This window comes from Falco punctatus, assembly GCF_963210335.1.
Source record: "Falco punctatus genome assembly, chromosome: 16".
In the NCBI taxonomy this organism is placed as follows: domain Eukaryota; kingdom Metazoa; phylum Chordata; class Aves; order Falconiformes; family Falconidae; genus Falco; species Falco punctatus.
This window is the reverse complement of record NC_137596.1, coordinates 4,237,284-4,255,510: the sequence shown is the minus strand read 5'-3', so window position 1 is coordinate 4,255,510 and position 18,227 is coordinate 4,237,284. Positions and strand designations below refer to the sequence as shown.

General features: G+C 48.8%; 1 protein-coding gene across 3 annotated transcripts in view; it reads left to right on the top strand.

Moving 5' to 3' along the window:
• Nucleotides 1-18,227, top strand: part of SNX19 (sorting nexin 19) — a 132,035-nt gene that overhangs the window by 77,096 nt on the left and 36,712 nt on the right. The window contains exon 13 of one of the 3 annotated variants that reach the window (XM_080366678.1): nt 1,947-13,248. The exons of the other annotated variants lie outside the window; for them this stretch is intronic. The gene's annotated coding sequence lies outside the window, so the exon portion shown is untranslated. Of the gene's footprint in view, nt 1-1,946; nt 13,249-18,227 lie in introns of those variants that run through there. 3 annotated transcript variants of the gene reach the window in all.

The following is an 18,227-nucleotide window of genomic DNA, read 5'->3' as shown; positions in this document are numbered from 1 at the left end:
CTGGAAGACAATGAACATTTTACGATCTTTTATTTATAAGTTTTATTTTTTTATAAGTTTTATCATAAATAAATATTTATTTATTTATAAGGTTTTATTTTTTTAAAAAAATTAAAATTAAATTTTAAAAAATATTTAAATTATGAAATAAAATCATAATTTAAATAGAAATATAATATAATTTTATAAAAGATGCACTGGAAAGCATCTGAGCCTAAATGTCTTCATACAGGGAGCATGTGGCACACCGGGAGTCTCCATGGCGTGGCCGTTGGCACCAAGCTGCGCTTCCAGTCCAAACCCCAGGGCAGCCGGCAGGTGCCAGAGCCCACCCCGGTCTAGGGGGCCTCTGCACCCCCTGGGTCTCAGCCCCAGCACTGCTGTCGTGCCCGTGCCCTTTCCCCTCCCTGCCTGCACAGATCACCTACTAATGATGAGTCTACTAATGACGAGTGTGTAATATTTCCCATTCCGTTTGCTCTCGGCTGCATCCCGCCTTTCCTACCTATTTTAAGGGCGGTCCCACAGCTGTGGGCTGCCCATGGCCAGGAAATTACCAGGGCATTACGCTCCCTGCTACCTTCCTGACAAGCTTGAGGCTTTTACTGCTTTCCTTAGCTTGGTTCTTCCCCCCCCTCCAAAGCTTTTCACGTCGCAAGAAGTGTCAAGATTTAAGACCAGCTCCTGCAGCTTCAAAAGGCACCTCTGTTTTTCTTCCTTCAGCCCCATAGACTGATTTGTCCTGCAGCGGTGGGGAGAGAAGGGGACCCAGGAGTGTGTGTGTGTGTGTGTGTGTGTGTGTGCGACACGATGAGAGACCTCTGGAGCAAAGTGACGGGGGCTGTAGATCTACAGATTAAAGAGAGAGCAAGGGCCAAGTGCCAAAATGGTTGTGTCACTTGCAAGAGCCAGGGCCAGGAGCTGGGCTTAGCGGCACAAGTCTTTCCATTGCTGGTGACTCACTTGCTGACATTTTTGGCTGCCCTCCTGAGCTGGAAGGGGCCAAGGGCTGGAAAGGGCCAAGGGAAAAGCAAAGGAGCTGCTCAGCGGGTACAGCTCGCTGCCCTGGGCAGAGGGGCATCGCGGAGGGATGCTTGGTGCCTTCTGCTGCCCGGCAGGAAGGGTCTTGGTCCAGCACTAGGACCTTTAGGTGCTGCATTACGGATGGTAGTAACTTTGGGTTGCATCTAGGAAAAAGATGAAAGGTTAGTTCCTCATCATTCTCGATGAGAAACTGGGAATTGTTAGAAGCAGCATCCGCTAGGAAAAAGTAAAAGGATGTTTCAAAACAGTTTACGCAGTTAGTGAAATCTGAAAATTTTCCAATGATTTCCCATTTAGGCATTACAGATGTCTTTCCTATCTGTCTCTCAAGGATAGTTCTCTGTATTTTCTCTTCCCTTTGTCTCTCTGTTGCAGTTGCTGCTCCGTGTTTCAGTGGGAAAATATTCAATATGGCATATAGGAATTGGCTCTCAACTGATTACGTTTGCATACGCAGAAAGAGAAGCTGTTTCGGCTAGCCGTATTCCAGCAGGATGGGTGTAATACCATCTGAAAAGGTCAAATGCAGCTTGTCTGTGCAAAGTGGGTGGCGGTTGTTGGGTTTTTTTAATAATGCTGTACTTGGTGTGATGCCTCGGATTGTATCTTCCCATCTGCGGATGCCCTGTGCATCCGCTGCCTTTCGCACCTGCAGAGCGTTTTTTTTTAGAGAGCAATGAAGTTGGAAGTATTTCCTGTCATGCTTCTAAAATAGGCTTAAAATCTGCACTTAGGCTTTTCAGATGTGGGAGTAAGGAGTGAAAAGATTCGGAACTACACCTCTTTGTTTTGGTACAACATTTTCTTATTTTTCAACAACAGACTTGCTTTCACATTTGGTTTTGCTGAAGGGAAGGAATTTTCCCTTTTTAAAGCCTCTTTCCGATTTCTTTTCCACACAGAGGAAAAGAGGAGGAAAAAAACAATTTGATGAAACTTGCTGCAGTGCTATTTTTGTAGGGGAGAGAAACCACAGACTTCTGACCAAAGTGACAATTCCCCTTCGGTAACCTCCTGCGCAGCAGCGGTGCCCGCGCTGTCCAGGTGGCAGCTCCCTGTATCATCTCTGAACGTTTCCTTGCCAACATCTGGTCCACAGCCCCTGAAGTCAACAGAAGTCTTGCCGTTAATTTCCAAGGCTTTCAGATAATGTTCTGTACGCATGCAAACTAACGCGCGCATTAAATATCCTGTTAAGTCTGCTTGGCTTTTTCCACCAAACGTGTCATTTAAATAACCTAATTAAATGAAGTCCTTTCATTTCAGATGATGTTTAGAATGATGCATATAATTACCCTGAGAGCACGGCTGTCCAGCTGGCAAAGAGGTTGTAAAAGATGTAAAACATTTTAATAAAAACAAGACCCTCCTTGGGTTTGGACTCCATGGCTGGGCTGGAAGGCCAGGGCATTGCACGTGGTTTAAAAAAGCCGCAGGCATCACAGCTATCAGGGATGCTCTGATGGCAGAAATGGCTTTCTGACCTCTTCTGAATTTTGGCTCGTCGTACCAAGCAAAGCTTGAACTCGTGGGGTCTTCAGGGGTTTTACTTCTCTTGGTTGGCACCTTAGCGCAGGACAACCTGGGGAGGGATGAGTCCCGCTGCTTTTGCACCTCGTGCCTGAAGTGATGGGTGAGCCCTGGGCTCCATCTTGCCCAAGCACCTTGGAAAGAGCTTTTCTGGGCTGCGGGAGAGGGCCAGTTGTTTTCCTGCCACCACGAGGATGACAGATGAGTGGAGTGCTCTTTGCTGTGTCCTGCTGCCTGTCAAATGCCTCTTGGCTCCTTCTTCCCTCCATCCCCTCCAGTGCATCCATCTGCGGAGCAGAGCGCCACGAGGAGCGGCTCCCTCTGCAAGGCAGGAGTGCCTTTGGGAAGGGGCCAGCTCCATGTGTATAATATTTCCATTAACTCAGGGAGCGAAACTCTCGGGCTCGAGGCCCAGGCTGTGCTGGAGAGGCAGCGTAGCTGGAGTCGTGGTGCTCATCTATCACCCAGATGTCAGCGAACAGCCGGGAGGACAGCGAGACCCCAGCGTGGAGGCTCACACCTGCTTTGATAGGGGCGATGCCTTCGCATGATGTGATGGCTCCGGGGACGGCATCACCTGGCCCTGAGCTTTTCCTGAGCTCATGGTGGGGCACGGGGACCTGGGCTTGTGTGAAGGATGCTCTGAGTGATGCTGGGTGCTGCCAACTCCCTGGCACAGCCGCTGCAGGGCACCTGCTGCCATCCCCTGTGCTTCATCCCCCCTGGGGCTGGTGAGGCGGGGAGGTGACAGCAGCTCCCTGGCTTGGCCAAATCAGCAGGAGCTGCTTCTCCCGGGCACGTGGAGAACGCACATCTGGTCAGCAGGGACCCTCTTCTCTGTGCCGTGAGTCTGTCCCAACCGGAGCCAGAAATCCTTTACCCTGAAGACTTGCTGTGCTGACACATCCGCTCTGGCCACAACAGAGCAAATTCTGGTGGGTTTTTTTTGTTTTGGTTTTGGGGTTTTTTTGTTGTGTTTTTAAAAAAAAAAAAAAAAAAATCATGCGCCAAGCCGGAAAATGCTTAGTGTTTCCCCTTTTCCAAACTGTTTGAGCCACACTGGATCCTGTGGGGATGGTGGCTGTCTTCTCCTCTCCCCATGCACACCAAGATCCCCAGAGGGGGATGCGAGCAGGACTGCTCCCCTCCCCAGCTAAAACAAGTGGGATCCCACCCTGTTAGCACCAATGAAGCTTCCATGGAGAAGCAATATCTCCCCACCCTGCATGAAACTCCCCTTTCCTGCTCCGTCTCTGGCTGGCTAGTGCCTACCAAGGACTGCTCCTTTTGTAGACCTCGACCTTGTCCGCTCAGGTGTGATTTGAACCCCCCCATGCGCAGGCTGCGGGAAAACGATCCCAGCAGAAACCCCTGTGCTGTCACTTCCACTTACGGATCATGGTGGTGACGGTGCTGCCGTGGTGAAGAAGGTTTTGGCCATGATGCAGTCTGGGGGACCTGGATCTGGATAAGGGACCTTTCCCTGTCTGGCAAAGCCCCCCAGGGAAGGACAGCCAAAGCCGTATTGATGCTCCCCCCCTGCCTCTTTGCAGCCCGAGTTGTTTTATTTTTCCTTTTGCCCCCTCTCTGCTGTAGCACAAAAGGACATTCTTGTACCAAAGTATTTTTTTCTGCATACTTGCAGCGTGAGCAAAGCAGGAGGGGTGAGGGCAAGGAGGGGGGATTGAAAGGTTTGGGAAAAAATCTCACACAGGGCTTAGTTTACAAGGGACAGCTGAGTGTATAAACCCTGTCTCCAAAGAGGGTTGTTAGGAGCTTTTCTGGCAGTTTCCTACCCCCAACCTCTGGCTAAGCTGCTGCAAGGGAAAACAGAAAGGGAAAAGGGGGTGGGGGAGCATTTTTGAATGCTCCAAAAATCAAACCTAAAAAAAAAAAAAAAAAAACCAAAAAACCACCCTGACAGACAGTAAGGCTCATTGAGCTGAGCAAATAAACCTGGGCGAGTGGGTTGGGTGGCTCTGGGGAGGTGGGTGAAGTGATGCAGGTGGGCGCCGGTGGTTTGTGCATCCGAGGCACCACTGTTTGACAGGGTAAACAGTCCCAAAGAGGGACAAGCGTCCCCCTCACAACATAAGCTGGTATAATAATATGGTAAAATAATGCCTGGCAGGTCCGAGGCGTTCGGCAGGCACAGAGTGCCCATCGATTTCGCTGTAAATCCCTATCCCGAGCTGTTCCCTTACGGACTGACTGCCCTCGGGGGGGGGTGCTCAGGACACAGGGTTTGGATGTTCCAGGCACACAGAGCAGAGGGGTGGGTGCTGGGGTAAGATGCCATTCCCAGCAGATTGCCTGTAACCCCCCCTCCCTCCTCTTCCTTGTGTATTTTGCTTATCTGTGGTGTGGCTAAGAATCTTGATGTTTCAGTAACTGGAATTATAGCACCAAAAACAGCGGTCTCGGGGTTTATAGGCATGGAATTGAAAATGTCATTTCTGGGATGCACGAGGCTTTTGCTTTCTGCAGGTCCTGTTCATAAAAATCAGCAATGCCAGCTTGCCTTACATTAATACTGGATTATTTCTTATCTTTGGACTGTGTGAAGCAAAAGGCGCACAGGGCTTTTTCCCTGGTACTGTTCTATCTCTGATCTGGGCGAGTCTGTCAACATCTTAGAATAAAATTCGTTTTCAGGCCTGCAGCCCCGGTGTCTAATTAGGGGCCAACGCTGGGCAACAGGGAGGATGCGGTGGGCTCTGGACCCTGCCCACCACCCATACTAAATATCTCTGAAACTGTTATTAATATAGGGCAAAACCTGACTTTTGCTAGGTGTGACGCTGTAACGGGTTTTCATCCAGTCCCAAAGCAGTCGCTAACGCTGTCGGAGCATAGTTTCTAAATCTGCGTTTCATTTACCTCTTGTGTCGGTGCACACGCAGGTATGCGTGCACGCTACCTCAGCTGAGGCACAAGTGCTTATTAGAAACATACTCGCTGTGAATTAACGGTCCCGTGCACATGTATCTCTCATTAAATGCTACGGGGTGGAGGTAGGGATTGTTGCCTCGGGCTCTCTCTGTGAGATCTCTCAGCACCACATGCAATAAATATGCTTTTAATAAGCAGTCATTAATGACTGGACAATAACAGCTTTATTAAGCTTAAATTAAAGGCATGCTTGGGAACCTTAATCTGAGACTATATGGTGTAATGGAATATACTGGAATTCAGCTTTATTTTTTTTAAGACCTCTTGCAAGCCAGTATTTGCAAGCCGTTGGAGGGGCGAAGGATGCCTTCCCTGAAGGCCTGATCCTGCCCTGGGATCTGTTTGCGTTTGTCTGCGTGAAGCTTATGTCAGGGCTGGGGCACCTGAGCAACCTTTGGAGGAGGGACGCGGTAGGAACGCGCCGCTATTTTATAGCGAGGAGGGTTGGTGCGGGGTAAGAAGGAGAACTGGCCGAGGTTGCTGCAACGTCGTCTAAGACTTGCTTGCAGTAGTAATTTGGGAGGAGGAAGAGGCTGCTTCAGCCCTGCTATCCTCCCGCTGAGTGGAACGCAGCCTCTGCCCCGCTATTCCCCCTGCAGCACCCGAAGGAGGGGGGCTCCTCTCCCTACCTCGAGCCATTGCAGCATGCTGCGATGCAGCGCCGGGTCCCAACCTTGCAGTCCCCTCTCTGTGGGTGGGCATCGCACACAACTGGCTTTTTCCACGCTGCTTTAATTCCTTGTGAGGGCTGCGGCTTCGTGAGCGTTCAGATAAAGACCTTAGCACTTTGGCTTTGCTGCTGCTGCTTAACCCCTGCCTACCAAAACCACAGGGGTGTCTTGCATGCCCAGAGCTGCGTGTGTCCTTGTAGAATCGGGCTGCGAGTCTGGGCGCAGGTACCTCTTGGTTGTCCCTGCGTTTAGTAAGCAGCGAGTATGGAAAGCCAGCCAGGGACCGTGCGTTGCTTTGGGACTCAGGCGAGCAGGCAGGAGCAAAGGACGCCAAAAAGGAATCCCACTCTATTAGGTGGTGATAAAAACCATGGTAAAATAACAATAACAGCTGGGCACAAATATCCAAAGTATATTAAGCCAAGGGGTTTGGCTGGGAAAATCTCAGGACAACCTACACCAAAATCCCGAGCCATTGGAAAGCCATTACCGTGGCCTGTCCCACTACTATTTTACCACCCGTACGTCTTCCTGGCTGCCCAGCGGCTGCAGAGCTCTGCAGTTTGCTTTCTTAGGTGGGTTAGTTTCCATTTTCCCTGTCTTCCTGGCACAGCTTGCTCATGCAAACTGGTTTTCAAGGCTGTAACAATCAGCTCCAGTCCTTCCCGGGAATATCCAGTCCATAAATGCAGTGGGTTGCAGCTCCCTAGCTGTGCAGCCTTTCGGTTGTGTCTCCAAGGCTCTGTTTGCTTTGATGGAGCTGGCTTTGGAGATGGTCCAGTGCAGGTCAGACCTCTCCTGCCTCTGGGTTGTACGCGGTGTCCCTGCACCGAAGGGCACAAAGGCACGGCAGGATTGCTGGTCAGCCTGCTTTCACAGACCTTAGGCTGACCTGGAAAAATGACACGGCATCGGGATGAATCAGACCTTCTTCTAAGCCCGAAGCATGGGACTTACATCAATTCTCTTCCCTTAAATCCACTTAACATGTCCCCCTGACCTGGACCCCTTGAACTCCCTCTGTTCCTCTCCCAGTTCCTTGTAATCCTCCAAGTCCCAGCTGCGTTCCCGGCCAGCCCTCGCTGCCCTCTTCCAGCTTCCCTTACCATCTGGGCTGACCTGCCTCTCGCTTCTTGCTTCACTGACTCTCCAGCTATTATTTTATTTTTTTTTCCCTCAATTTACTTTTGAGAATTAACATCATCCCCGCTTCTCTCTCCTTCAGTAGTGGATGACTGCATCTCCAGTGTTTTAAATATACGTGGTACTTAAGAAAACATTCCTTCAGAAACGTGCTGAGCTACATCAGCCCAACGTGTCACACACAAGCGTGTATGAGCACGGGTCAGGCTCTGATTTCTCTGCCAGCTCAGAGGACACTTTGAAATCAATAAAATGATTCTGTGAGCTGAGAATTGGGCTGTAATGTGGCCGTGCCTGTGCCTTCTGACGTCTCTGTCTTAGAACTGGACAAAATGAACCCGATTCCTCCCTGAATTCATCGGCTCCTTGCCAGGGATGAACAGGATCCAGCAATAAGGAGTTGGCTCCCTCAATAGTTGATGGTGAAATGGGTCGAGAACGTTTTAGCACCAAGTGTTGCTCTGAATTGTCTGGAAAATGTGAGATGTTTTTGCAGAATATTTCTGTGTTCAATGGAAAACAAAATCAGCTGTGATTCTTTTTTTCTTTTTTTTTTTTTTTTTTTTTTTTTGGGGGGGGGGGGGGTGTCCCAAAAAAAACCAGAAAAGAAAACACAATTTTTGGCCGAAACTATCTTTTGGGCTGGCCTTTGAGGATATTCCTGGTGTTATATTGAGGTGGAGTTTATTTCCATGAATTCCTGTGCTTGCAGCTGGGCTAAGTTTTGCTGCTGTAGTCTGAGATGTGTTGGGTCTGTACATTCACTGCTTCAGTGTCAGCTAAACTGGGGATGTTTTTAGATCCTGCTGTAACCACCACCACCGCTTACCTCTTGTGGACTTTTAGACTTCTGCGCACAAAGCAGGCAAAAGGCAAAGCCTGAAATGCTCCAAAGCCTATTCAACAAGAAAAACAAACTTCCCACCTCCGCATTTTACAAGCTAGTTACTCCAGACACGATAAATATTTGGCTCCAGCGGAAAAGCCTGAGTATGGAATGGCATCCCTAAATAGCAAGCATAACAGTTTTGCTAAGTAGACAGGGCATTAGACTCTGATCTCGCTCAGGCTCTTCAGAGCCATCCAGAAAAGCAAGGAGATGGCAAAATAAATATTTTCTGTAAAAAGATCCTGATGATGGGGGGGTGGGGGTGGTGTGTCCCCCTTTCTGATTGTATACCTGATCAATGAGAGTTTAGTGAGGCTCTAAAGTATCAGCTGGAGGCTTCAAAGAGATCAAAGCCCCCTGCACAGGATTGTATCTGCTGTGCAAATACAACAAAATCCTTCTCCCTGCGCTGAAGATGGAGAAAATAAGAGAAAGGGGGTTTTACAGCTGCTTTCTCATTCCACCCTGAGCCTGGAAATCCTGTTTCGGTGTTAGGAGGTGACTAGGTCTGTGCAAAGAGCGGCTGCTCCTCCAAAGGCTGCCAGGGAAGGGGCTGGCTCATGTGGCACCAGCTCTGAGCAGAGATGCTGTGTGCCAAAGTGCGAGAACACTGCCAGGGTCTGTCTCGAAGAATCTCGGTGAGCCCAGACAGCAAGAGAACACGAAGGGAGGGTAACTGGTTTGTGAGTGGGGGGGGGTTGCACCCGTGTGCGTGGTTGTGTCTTTAGGGCCATGCTTAAAGTTGGAAGAGCTGCTCCAGCTTTCTTGCGTTTGGCTTGGGCTTTGCTAGCCTAGCTGCCAACTGGACTTTTAATGCCCGGCTTAGAAAGAGCAGGTTGTGTTCAAGGGTGTACTGGTGGAGCAGGGTTAACTGGAGTGAGGCTGAGCTTTGTAAGTTACTAGCTAAGCTCTTCTCCTTCACACGATCGCTTTCTCACGACAGCTTGCAGAAGTGTTTTGCTTAGCATTCATTAATCACTCCGTTCCCTCCGGATCAAGGAGTGCCGTGCAAGCCGCTGGGTCGGCGCACAGGGTATGGGAGCTCAGGATCGGGATCCGTTTAAATATGGAATTAGCAGCCTCTTCCCATGGAAACGCGCTGAAGTGCTTTGCAGAATTTGGCCCTGGAGTGTAAGGATGTCTGTGGAGCAGACGATGGAGCTCATGGACCTCAAAACAGTACAGAAAAAGAGACGATTTGGGGCCGGGCTGCAGTTCCCTACCTGCCTGTTCCTGCGCAGGACACATCTCCCCAGCACAGAGCTGGAGGTTAAAGCTCTCACCAGAAGGGAACCTCCTAAAGCAAAACAACCTTGTGAATCCTGGTGGGACTCAAACCTTTGGCTCCAGTGTGTCTAGGGACTGCAAAGCTGATGATTAGATAACTGTAAACCATCCTTATTTTACAGCTCACGCTGGCTTTGATCAGAATGGGAATGAAGCACACCAGGCTCCTTGGGCAGAGGGGAGAAATGGTTTTGTGATTAAACGACGTCTCGTCTCGGGTTATTGCAACTAAAGTACCCGACCTTGCCGCAGGGTTTGCTTCTGGGTTTGAGCGAGTCTCCCAGCTCCTTCGGTGGCTCGGTTTCCCCAGTGCTGTTGCTTTGCTGCTATGTACCAGTGCAAAGAGCAATTCAAAGAGCATCTTACTTGCACCTTGCTCTGAACGGAGTCAGCAGGGACCGGGAGCCTCCAGGGCTCCTGCCGTTTCATTTAGACCATGTGTCTCAGTTTCCTCATCTGCAAACACCCAGCTCTTCAGGGCTGCCAGGTGGATCAAGGAGCTTGATGGGTTCTTTACTGGTGAAATACGATGGTCCTGTGCCTGCAGGTCCCTGCTCCAGCCCTCCTCCCTGGCACGGCTGCCCCTTTGCTCGTACAAAAACGCCAAGCGCTGCCACCCCGCTCCTCCCCTGATTTCTCTTGTGCTGTTTTTCCTTTGGGTCGGGAGTTCAGTGAGAAGGAAAAGACCCGAGTAGGTTAGAGATTTCTGTCCTGCCTATATCGGGAATAAATTGCAGGGTGTGCTGCATCCACGCATGAGCATCTGGGGTGTTGGTTGGGTGCCGGTCCCAGCTGCTCGCAGCCAGATTTAAATCACCCCTAACACCCCAGCAAGGACAGGTTTAAAAACAAGCTGCAGCCTTCTTGCCCGAAGGAGTTGGGACAGAGTGTAACCCACAGTGAAAACGTGGGAAATTGAGACTAGGAATAGGGAAGGGAAAGGGAGAAGGGTGTTTAAGTGTTTATTTGCTTTTTTTTTCTCAATACCCAAGCCAGCAATGAAAATTTTCTGATAGTTGAGTCTAAATGAAGTAGAAAATTTCCCCAAGTTGAGGCTGTTTCTGCTCGTGACGCCCTTGAAAAAGCATTGACTGGAAGCGGTAGGCCCATCCCGCAGATGCTTCTACTGCAGCAGACAGCCCAGAAATGGGGGAGACGGGACAAAAAAAAAAAAAAAAAAAGCGAAATAGGATGTAACCAAGTCTGAGCTAGCTTGTCAGGGTGGGAGTGAAACCCGCAAGCGCTACACATACAGCCCCAGCCCTATCCGAGCCTCTTTCATCTCTCCTGGTGCTGATGTCCTTATCGCCAGGGAAGATATTTTTGTTTCCAGCCTCGCTAAGTGCTCAGAAAGTCCATCTTTGTCTGAAGTGGTCTCCAGCTTGGGCTGCTGTGTTTTGCCCGGTTGCTAAGCTTGTCTCATGCATGGTTAATGCCTGATGAGATCATGGTGCCATTTAGCATTTCATGGATAATTCAGGATTATTCATTAAGAAAATCAAGAACAAGCAGGTGTATTCATAGGCTGCCTTCACGGGAAGAAGAAAAACAACAACCTTGGGAAACAACATGAATTATTCAGGGGAGACCAAAGCGTTGATTGAGCTTCAGGGAGTGGGGGAGATGGAAGTCTGCTTTCAGAACAGCTGAATCTAAAGCTTTTTTTAATGCCATTAACAGTGCAAACGTGGGGGGTTTAGTCAATCTTAGTGAAGATAGCCTCCTGTCCCGTAACAGCAGAGGGTTTAGGAAGAAGGATTTGGAGAAAGGCCGCGTGTTTATGTTATATGGTGGGCTAGTCGTTGCAAAAGCAAGGGAGCTGGAGAGCAGCATGGGATCTGTTTGCATCCACAGCATCTCTGTACACACAGAGGTCTTGCCCTTCCTCCTTCGCGAGGAACCGTGCTGTTTACTCTCCGATCCGCAGGCAGACGATGCAGAATAAACCCGAGAAAGCTTCCAAGAGCTGCTGCTCTGGGGGTAGACATCGGTGTCAGCCTACGTGCTTGCGGTGGTCCCTCTCCTTACTGCCTGCAAAGAGCACGGCTGCTAAAATGTTTTGGTTTTTTTTATTTTAAACAATTTGCATCTCTGTGGAGACAAACTGTCCTTGTTATGTGCTCCGGTGGTCTTGTAAACATGGCCAGGCTCAGGCAATGCTTTCAGATCCTTGTCCAGGCTGCTGATAATCATAGTCCATGTGTCTCTGGTCTTACGCAGATGCCTGGATGCAAAGTTAAGGTCCACGTGCTGCCCGCCCAGGAGAAATGTTCCTTGGTGATGTGTCTGGGGGGAAAAAAAAGGGAAAATGTTAACTTTTGTTGGAAAAGAAAAAAGGTAGTAGTGACCAAAACTCGATCATTCTCTCCTCAAAATGGAATTTCTCGATTTTCAGGTTTTAGTCTTTTCATTTTTCAGTAAAACAAGTCAAACACTTTCAAGGATATCAGATGCTTTCGGTGAGCTTTTCCTGTTTAAATGAAAGCACAATCTTCCCTTGGAAAAATGATTTAATGGACATTTTTCAAGCCATCCTGGGGCGGGGGGGGGGGCAGGGGGGTTGTAGTTCAGCCTGGAAGGAAGAATCACGGAGCAAAGCAGCAGCGCCGGGGGACTCCAGGAGCGTTATCAGAGCTTGTAATTACAGCTCTTGCCTTTAATACCTTCCCTGGATGTTAAATTGTCCCTGTGTTGTTTTTTCTGGACTGCTGGGACTGGTGCATTTAATTCCCAGGGACAAATCATCACCTGGTGAGCTGGTGGCTTTGCCATGTGCATCCCATGTGACTTTGGGCTGATTTGGAGAGGGGGGCTATTCCTGGGCAGTGAATGCTAGCAGAGCCTCCCCAGAAATGCTGTTCATTGGGATGGGTGTACAGGGGATGGGCCAGAAAGGTCCGTTTTTCCCACCGGAGCGTGGGTCTGCTGCTCTCCTGTGCAAGGGTGCATGGGCTGATCTCATCCTCCGCAGCTGCCCAAAGTTATCTGGAGCTGACAAGCGTGAAAACTTGCTGTTTATTAAATCTAGAGGCTGGAGATGCTTACGTTTTCAGTGTTGGGTAGACCCTTGTGGTTGTTTCACAGTTATTTTTCTCTTTCATCAGAAGCAGAGACTTCGAAAACCCACTTTCGCCCCAGTGGCAGGGACTAAGGTGATGAACTTGATGGTTCACGTGTAAGCACGTGCCGTTTCTTCTTCTGACTTAGGCAATCAGAAGGTTTTGTTGAAGTCTTTAAAATCATTTGAGGGAGGAGAAAGTCTCTCTAAAGTAGAAGGGCCTTTTGGGGTAGGAAAGGAGGGGAAAAAAATATGTATTAACATCCTGCTCATGGTCGGGCTGTCGGAGAGATGCCAGCATTACCCGTGGTTTTTTTTCCTGAACAATCCCATTCACCGCACCCAGCTTTGAAGTTTAAATAAACCTAAAAGCATATCTGCTGAAATATGTTACCCTGATGGCTCTGCTCCGTGGGGCTGGCTTCTGGTTCCCCAGGGCTTGCCGGAGAAATACAACTAGGAAGGGAGGCAGGGGGTGTCTGTGTCTGTATTTTGTCTGTGCGCCCCTATTTTACACCCGGTTTGTGCAGGGACAGATGCTGAAACAAATGCAAAGTAAGTGGGAGACCTTTCCAATACCTTTTCTTCGGGAAATATGTTTATGTGAACCCAATGTATATGTGCTTTCGTTAGAGGAAGGTTCACCTTTTTTTTTTTTTTTTTTTTTTTTTTTTGACAAATAGTAAATTCACTAAAAAATGTGGTGGAGAAATGACTCACAAATACCAATCTAATTTGACAAGTACGTTTTGGCCAGAAAGGGGTCTCTTTTTTTTGATGTAGAAATGTTTTGCTTTGACATTTTTCAAAATAAACCCTTTTGACCCTTGTTTCTGTAGAGGGGATTTTCAAAAATTGACCCAACTAGAGAATAAAACGTTCTATTAAATGAAAAGAATAAACTACCAAATTAAAAGAATGAATCAAAGAGAAACAGAATACTGTTTTAAATCAGAGAAATTATGAAGTTGACCCAAAGCAGTTTTGTTTATATTTGGCTTTTTTTCTGAAAACTCTCCAAAGAGTTACTTTTGACCCAAACTGCAAATTTCTCCTGCTTTGGGTTTTTGGTTTGTTGGTTTTTTTTTTTCCTTCCCCTGTTTTAACCACCGAGGCCACAAACCTATTATGTTCAGAAAAAAAAAACCCTCCCCTCAAATTACAGGCATGAGCTCTGCGTTCGCTCTCTTATTTCTCCAGGGGAAGCCAGCTTGCTCACACCTACGTGTTTTAGCTTCTTTTCTGGTTGGGTAAACCCACTCTGAGGGCAGTAACGGTTTAAAAAAAAATAATAATAATAAATAACTCCTGATTACTGGCGCTACCTTTAAGTTAGCGGAGGACTGGATATTTTCCAGATTTTGGGGGGAAGAGCCTGAGGTCGGTGGCTGCAGTAAGTAGCCCCTTGGTTTATTTCCCTCCCTGACTCACTGCTTGCTCTGGGGTTGTTTCAGAGGATGCTGTGGTGTTTCAGCCCCGAACCCCCGGGGCATAATTTCGGGCAGGCAGCAGCCCACCAATTTAGCACCCAGGCCCACCCAGCCCCACGCCTGCTTTAAATCATCCTCAGCCCACGTAAGTGGGGGTGATGTCAGCCCGGCGGTGGCTGCCCATCCACCTTTGCGGCACGGGGTCCACCCAAATTTCCCCTCTCGACCTCCGCCACTGCCAATTCCCACACCCCAGGCTTTGGATGCAAAGGGCGAGCAATGGCCTCACCCGCATCCAAATCCCGCGTAGCCAGGATGACCAAACCTTGGTCCCCAGCCCATCTGTTCATCCCACGCTCGCAAACTTCACGTGAAAACATCTTAAAAAAATGCCTTACGAACTTGAGCTAATACTGGCATCTCATGAAGCGACAAGTTGTCAGATGAGTGAGTTCCAGACCAAACCCCCTCGTGGCATCTGCAGCTCTTTAGGCTGAGGTTAAAGCTTTTTTCCCCAAGTGCCCGGTGACTGTGAGGACCCATCTGAAAAGCTTGGCTTGACCTAATTTTCAGGAAGTCTTAAATTCTGCCTTCTGCGAGGTTTCCCGGGTCAGGTATACAAAGCCTGACCTGTGTGAATAATGGTTTCTGTGGTTTACGGGCAGCTCCTAAAAGCTTACTAATTAAGAAAGTGCTTGTGGCTCAGTCCAAATAATTCTGTGGATTTTTCTCAGCTAGTAAAAAAAAAAAAATAAAAATCTGAAGGGTTTCTTATCGAATCAAGACTTGCTTTAGTCTGTAGGGATTTTTTTTTCCACTTCCATTCTCCTTCTTGCAACTAAATTTAAAAGGTGAAAATTTAGAAGCAGCAATGTACTTGGAATCAGAAAATCATAGGCGTGAGAGAAGCCAAACCTGTGTCCAGGTCGTCTGAAAAAGTGCGAGGGGACTATTTTTACTCCCTCAAAACTGTTTCCTTTTGGAACAATTTGCAAACCCAGCGTGAACTCGTGATGCGTTGTGCTATTTGCAGATCTCTGAAAATGTTTCAGGAAAAAAAAAGGCATTCAGGTGTACCCAGGGTGACAAGTCCAGCCTTCCCCCTGCCTTGATTTCTGCTTTTCACTCCCCAAATATCCACGATTTGCCTGCAGGATAGCCAGTGGGTGCAGCAAACCCCGCGGGTGCTGGCGGAGGGTGGCTGTGAGTGGCGCGACACCTATTTTTTGGGTGATTTTTCTGGCCTTTCCTGTTTTTCTGGCCCGGCTGGCAGGAGAAGAGCATTCTGCTGTGGCTGGGAGCTGCTGGGAAGATGAAAACAAGGGAAACTTTTACTGGTGACTGGAGGCATCCAAAAAAAATCATTTGTGTAGTGATTCGGAGCCAGAGAGATGTTTAGTAACAGGCAGCTCAATAGTGCCATTCATCTGGGAGCCCAAAGCCCTTTGCAGGGGAGGGCTTCTCCAGTCCCAGAGGTGGGAGCAGGGGTGACACGGCCACGGAGCAGCCCACAGCTGGGTCTCACCCCCTGCTTTAGCTCTGTCCTCTCCTCTGGGATGCAGGAGCAGCCTGGAAGTTGGTGCATGGGGCCAGACTCTGCCAAGTGCCCAGTGAGTCCTGTAGAAGTAAAGCAACACGACCTTAAATCTGAACCGGTTCTGAACTGGAGGAGGTGTCACCCCTCTCCAGACCTGCCTTTTTGGGTTAAGCCCTTGAAGGCAGTATAACAGCAGAGGTAGGACTTGAACACGGGCTCTCTAGGGCAATAGAGAGCGAAGAATAATTATTAAAAGCTCAAACAGCCAGCTGGAGGCAGGTCTTGCGCAGAGGAGGCTCCGGGTCAGGTTATCTGCCTGGAATGTGCAAGGTAAAATCATCTGAATATTCAGATCTTTGGCCGGGGTTGGGGGGGAGAGCTGGACCAGGTATTCCCCATCCAACCTCCTGACGTGAGCAATTTGTTTTAGCTGAATTTAGACTGTTGTGAATTAGCATCTCCCTACCAGATGACATAAAATAAGCATCCCAGCCAGCCCCGCGTTGACCCTCACTCAGAAGTTCGTTGCACCGTCAAAGCAGGGATCTTGACCCTCTCCTAGGACGTGCCATCATCAATTTATAGTTATCTGCCTCTTCACCAGACTAGAAAAGAGGGAGGTGGCTCAGCAAAGCAACAGGGACCCTTGGTGTCGGTAAGTGCTTGGCGCCGGACTAGGGCGGTGAAACATCTCCAGTGAAATGTGGGATCTTCCTCTCGATCCACTGGCTTCTGCAGCCAAACCGGAGCTGCACCTGGCAGGAATGAAGGAATTAATCTGGACTCGGTACGTGCTAATCTGGAGATGGAAACAATTTGTCGTTCAAGCAGAGGGAGGGGGAAGACGAGATGAGAGGGATCCTAGGGGGGAAAAAATAATATTATTTTCAAATAAAAGTTTTCTGTTAGCAATGTCCAAACTGGATATTTCTCCTCTTGCAAGGTTCTGGCATATTCTTTTCAAAGGAAGCCTGAAACCTTTTAAAGGGAAATATCAAAGGAAACGTTTTTTCTTTCACTGACATTTTTGCACAAAACCAAAATATGTTTCTCGACAGGCTTCGAAGCGACCCATATCCTCGATCCAAATGCAAATGAGCATTTAGGAGAGCTTACCAACATATCAAAGAGCTCTAGACCAGGCCTTTCTTTTCCACTTTCACTGCAGCTGCTGCCATTCCTGTCAAGAAATATGAAAATAGGGTAGGGAAAATGCCTCCATGTGCGTGCTTTTTGGTGCTAATGCCTCGGAAGAGCTGTTCTACATCCCTTGTCCCGAGCGCGTTTGATAGCTGAAATGGCAGGGCTCGTGATGGTCAGGAATTTGACCAGGACTTGGGGGGGGTTGGGTTTTTTTCTTCTTTTAGGAGCCTTTGACAAATTTTCTTTGAGGGTGTTCTAGAAGACGGGGTCCAGTGACTGTGATCAGCTGTACAACCTGAGAAAAGATGAAGTTGGAGGAAGAAATGGGATTTTGTGGACTGAGTGTGGCTTTTGCAAAGAGCTCTGTCCCCGCACCGCCTGGCATGAGTCCTTTCCCTCCCCCAGGCTTGAAGCTTTTTTCCCCCCAGAATAGCTGCAATAATCCTCCATCTGATAAGCCGAGGCACTAGTGCAGGTGAAAGCCTGGCTGATACCTGTGCAGAAAGCATTGTGGAAGTGGGGAAATGTGCCTGCTTCATGCCAAGCCCCAGCAGGTTTGCGTTACACTGCTTTCCCCCATCCCAGGAAAATGTGTAAAGACCAGAGCAGGATGGAGAGGGACAAGCAAAGCGACACCAATATGTCCCAGTGTTGCCAAATTGCTGGGGAGGTGACCCTGCTGGGGGGGGACATCTGCAGGCACACTGCCTGGGAGGGGAGACGGAGGAGACCCATCCAGGCTGCCGCATCCCATCCTCATGTGTTGCTGCAGATTGGAAACACGTCCAGGGCGGGCGAGACGAACGGGCAGCAACAAGAACATTTGCTTATCTTTCACGAAAATTCATGAAAATGCTGTGCTTTCGGACAATTTTTTCCTCTTAGCCCTTGGTGCCCCCCACCATTTGTCAGAGGGATGCTGTGGCTTGCAAATAACTGGGGGAGAGGCTTGAAGCACAGTATGTGGCTGTATTTTCTGCGTCACTCCAAACGCACCTGAAGCTGTAACTGGGAGGGTTCATGGCCAATGCGGAGTGCAATAAAACCACCAAGCCTGATGTTTAGAACTGGGGGTTCCTCCAAGGAGTACTGCAAGCATCTCCCTGGCGTTCTAGCTCCTTGGATGTAAACGAGGAAGGCTGAGGTTTATGTTTGTACTCCCTGCTACAGGAGTGTTGCTTCATGTGTGCGCTCGTAGCACCCGGCAGCCTGCAAACCCCCTCTCAGCACACCAGGACAGAAACCATCAGTCTTAAACCAGCCCTGTCAGCTCACCAGGGGTTGTCTTCTGCAGTGCCTTAAGCTCAGCCACATTTGTCCCGTTCCAGTTAAGCTGAGCTCCGAACTGGTGCCAAAGTACCTTTGCTGTGGGCTGCTTGGACGTGCTGCACCTGGCAGAGCAGGCAGGGGTTAGGCAGAGGTTCTCACTGCAAATCGTGCAGACTGACGTTTCTGAGTACCTTTTTTTTGTTGTTGTTGTTTTATCTGCTTGTTATTTTATTCCCTCGTCAAAATAATGAGGTTAGAAAGACGAGAAAATGGG